Source organism: Acyrthosiphon pisum, chromosome A2 (genome assembly GCF_005508785.2).
Source record: "Acyrthosiphon pisum isolate AL4f chromosome A2, pea_aphid_22Mar2018_4r6ur, whole genome shotgun sequence".
Lineage (NCBI taxonomy): Eukaryota > Metazoa > Arthropoda > Insecta > Hemiptera > Aphididae > Acyrthosiphon > Acyrthosiphon pisum.
Genome location: NC_042495.1, coordinates 63,208,957 through 63,214,283, shown reverse-complemented (window position 1 = coordinate 63,214,283; position 5,327 = coordinate 63,208,957).

Genomic DNA, 5,327 nt, shown 5'->3' with positions numbered 1-5,327 from the left:
TCTGAAATAATGTTGTAATTCAATGGTGGTGGTAAATCACCAAAGCTATCAAAATATACAACTTTGTCCCTTATTTTTATAAAACGCTACCCAATGACTTCCGTCACCTTGAAGATATATCCAAGTTTAATATACCACATTCAACCGTATGACGGCGACACCACTCAACCGTTCGTATCGTAAAAACTGCGGCGGTAAAATCGTTCGGACCCGATGGCTAAATTACCGTAGTGTGGAGGGGCCCGCCAGTGATCTAAATATAACATACATTATACTAATTATTGTTGTATTGAAATTATTGATAGTAAGGAAATATTCAATATTGTATTTATAGAAATTCGTCAAAATTATTTTATTTTATCATCGATTATATTTCAATACCATTGTCGTATCTGCATTCGATGTCTAAACAGTACCTTGGTGTTTAATTGTGAATCGTGTTTCTTTTTTGAACCTTATGTTAAGTTTTATTATATTGTTAATTTATTGCTTATAATAATAAGTAAAAATAATAATTAACACATACGAAATGGAAACGAAGGTAAGTACATTTCTTTATTGAAATACGTAATAAAGTAGACATCATTGATTAATTATTGTGTATCAACGCAAAATCTCAGCAAAGTAAAATTGCTCCGCCTGTAGTACCTACTAGCTCCATGATCGCGTCGGGATGAAATATAGGTAATTTGAAATGTTGAGATTTGAAGTTGAGTATAATATTATAATATAATATTTTATCAATTAATTTATACAGCATCTGTTCACTATTCAGACTTTCAGGTCTCTTGGATTTTCTCTTTCATTATTATGCTAGGTACTGATAAACGTTTTAGATTCTGAGCGGTGATTAGTTTTAATATAATTTTTTATTAATTTTAGTTTTTTTATCCATCTATATTCTATATAATTTCTAGGTATATAATTGGTATATTAATATAATCTTAAAATTCAACCTTTTTAGTCTACAATTATTTTGTAACGCAACGTCGCACAGTGTTTACAAATCGAAAATAGCTGGAATAAAGTCTATTAAAAAAAATATTGTTTTTATATTTAAATTATTGCAACTTTTAAGTATATTACTATTGTTGAATAATGTATTACAAACAATTTTCAAAAAAATAAAATTCTCATTGATAAAATCACTATTTTAAGTAGAAAAAGAACGTAATTCAGAAAATGTTTAATAAATTACCACAGTTTGTGTATCATTAATAAGTAAATTCTAATACCATGATTCTGAACAAAGTTGGTATAGGCAGCAGTGGCATACGCAGGATTTTTCAATGGGGGGGGGGGGGGGCTTGAAAATTAGTTAGGTACAATTTTATTTTTATTTAGTCTAGTCTAATAATATTTGAGGTAATTTAAAATGTTTGTAACTTTTCAACTTTTCTGGTAGAAAAAATGCTATGATCATAAGCTTCGATGTCCAATGTATGTTTTTGGAAGCAAATTTGATCTAGTTGGGGTGACTGGGTACAATTGTAACAATTTTCATAAAATTATTTATTTCTGCCAAAATTCAAAATTTTTTGATTCGTCTACACATTCAATTAGTAAAGTAAGTTGTTGTCTTTCAAAATATGTGTGTATTGAATCTTTATTTTCAAATGATGTTGAATAAATATAAATATAGAAAAAAAAAAATATGTTACAATTGTACCCGATACAGGGTACAATTGTAACACCACTAGGAACGAAAGTAACATACATGTTTTTTAATTTTTTTATATTATTATAAAACATATAAAATATAACAGTTACATTTAAATAAAATAAAACATAACTTTGGTAAACAGATTACCTTAAATAGTATCATAATTTTTGACTTTTAAATTGTTAAAACAATTATAGCATAATAACCTTTAATTAAAATAAAATATAACTTTGGTAAACAGATTATCTCAAATAATAAATAGTTACATAACTTTTTACTTTTAAATTATTAAATATGTATAACATAATATGACTTTTAGGAGGTCGAAATTGAAAATACTCAGTGCTTTTAAAAATATTTGGAGAAAAAAAAATGAAAATGTATTAAAATTGTTTGGTAACCAGCTTGATTATACCCGGTATGCAAAAATCTGTACTATAGAAGTCACATAGTTATCACAATGGTACTCGTGAAGTTGATTATAAATGCCTTTTTTTTTTTATTGAAAACAAAACCTGAATAAGTGAAAATATTTTTACATTGATAATTAATTTAACAAAACAGCTGATTTTTGTATTATTTTTTAATAGTACAATATTAATTATTAATTAATTATTTTATAATAATTAATAAAGAAATACATAAATGAATATTTATAAAAACATTATTATATATTATATAAAAAAGAAATTAATAACAAAATAAGTAAGCATATTGCAATTGAAATCTATTTCAGGAATAATAATCAAAGTGTACATAATATGGATAAAGGTATTGGGTATTGTATACAAATATAAAAATTATAATAAAATAAAGTAATGTATTAATTATTACATATTATGTATAACAAACTTATAACCAAAAGTTGTGTGATACATGAAACTTAGAAATTAAGTTTTTGAAATCCTCAATAAATGTATGTTTTTCAATACTTTCATCACAATAATTAGATTTACAATAATTTGTACTATTATAGATGCTAAGTATATGGATGCTAAGCATGTGGATGGCTGTACACTGGTATCAATAAGGGGAATGTCTAGAATATTGGCATTTTATTATTTTTTTGGTAGCATTATTTTTTCTGTAGGTCTTGCAGTTGATTATTTGATTTGGCTTTGACATACACCCAACTGACTATGTTTTCTTAATCTAAAACATGACACAAAGATGTATTAATTATAAAATAAACAATAATATTATGCCTGAAATATTTAAAGCATTATTAACTATTAAGAACCATTCACATTAAAATAAATATTAATTACATGCAATCATAGGGTATTCGGAAAAAAAATCCCCGGAAAAAAACCCCCGGATAAAAAATCCCCGGAAAAAAAATCCACAGGAAAAAAAATCCACAGGAAAAAAAATCCCCCGAAAAAAAATCCCCTAAGTTTGCTTCGTTGTGTTTGCTAAGTTTACTTATATTTAACTGTACATCTTAAATGGAGACAACAAAATATGTCGGTGTAACGTCCTCTTAATAAATGCGATTGCGATTACGATATAATAGGTACCGACTGACAAATTAGTTTCGGTCCAGGACGCATAACAGACGTAATCGCATTTTAGACAGATAAAAACATTATCGCGACGTATTGAAATCATTATAGTATGATTAACAAATAATTTGACGACATTTCTTGAACTTATAGTCTAGAAAAATATTATTGGTGGTCTATTTATTACCACTTCGCGGGCCGCCAATATTGCTAACGATATATTATTACGGTACAATACACCTTAGACGGTCAGTATACTTCTCTAGTTCCCACACAGTGTTGTAAAGAGTGTTGAAGAATTTTGAAATGAATAGTGTTATTGAAATAATTAAATCCACTCATGGAAATGATAAAGTTTGTTTCAAAGATTTTATGTACGTACGTCAAAAAGATTGCAAGTATTTTATTAGATGGAGATGTTCAAAATTTAGTTCATTCAAATGTCCAGCTATTTTAAAAACATCCCACACAATAAAAAATCCAAGAGAAATCCACGAACATAATCATTCTGCAGATAAAAATGGTAAACTTTATTTTAATATACAATAACATTGTTTTTACATACTATATTGTTACATTACATACTAGGAAAAATTTTCGAGTCGAGTTCGAGTACTCGACTCGACTCAACTAAAAATTTTTTTGTACTTGTAACTACAAGTACTCGCTTTGAATCGAGTACTCGTATCACTATTTATATTATTAAAAATTTTAAATACTAGGTATAAATAGTATTTTATTGAAAAATAAATGTTGAAATTATAAATTTTTCGGATACAATGATATTAGATTCTATTTACTTATAAATAAATAAATAAATATTTACATAACAATATCATATAATATAATATGTACCTGTTAATCAATATTAACAATAATTATTAATTATAGCTATAGCTGCCATAAAAATTCAAAGAAAGATAAAAAAAAAAGCTTTAGCGTCAAATGATACTCCCGGCCAAATATTTTCCGAGGCAATCGAAAATGTCGCAGTAGATATTTTAGCTGAATTGCCTAAGGAAGCTTATATTAAACGTACCATTAGAAATCATCGAAGTTATCATAATCCAAAGGAACCTCAAAACATACATGAAATTATTATTCAAGGTATAAGATATTATTATATATTTAGGATAAATACAATTAGTTAACAATGATTATATCTATTTTTATAGGTGAATGGGCTTTTATTAATGATGATAGACTATTATTGAGGGACAATGGTCCAGGGGCATCTGAAAGATTAGTTATGTTTGCAACAGATGATCATTTAAAACTCCTTACAGAATCAGACACCTGGTACTTAGACGGGAATTTCGGATTGTCCCCAAAATGTTTCTTACAGTTATACGTAATACGTATAAAAAAAAATAATGTATTTTTAACTTCTATTTATTGTATTTTACAAAGAAAAACTAAATCTACATACGTGGAAATGTTCCAAATTATAATGGAAGAATGCGCTAAACGAAATTTATATCCCGACCCCAAATACTTACACCTTGATTTGAAAGTGCAGTTATTGAAGCAGCAAAAGAAGTATTAGGTGTCATATAAATGTAAGAGGCTGCTTCTATCATTTGTGCCAATCAACGTTCCGAAAAGTGCAAGAACTCGGTCTAGCCACAATGTACAAAAGAGATGAAGAATTTCGGAAACATTGTGGAATGGTTGACGCACTTGCATTCCTTCCTTTGCACCTTGTAGAAGAAGGAATGACGTATTTAAAAGACAATTTACCTGAAAACCTCACAGATCTGTTAGATTATTTTGATGCATACTACGTTAATGGCAAATATCGAAGAATAGGAAGTGATGAAAATAATATTAGGTTTCGAAAACTACCACCGATGTACCCACCAGCTGTATGGAACGTAAATGAAAGTACCCTCAATAACTGCAACAGAACCAACAACATTGTTGAAGGATGGAACAATAGGTTCTCAAAACTAGTTGGTCAAAAACATCCCACAATATGGAAACTAATAAGAAAAATTAAAAATGAAATTAACGCCGATCGAGCAAAGTTAGCAATAGATGCTTTAGGTGAACCCGAAGAGAGTAGTACAAAAAGAGGCCACTATAAAACTATAAACATCCGTCTCAAAGAATTAGTCAAAAGACAAAATGAAGGTAACATAACCATTGGAGAATTTTTG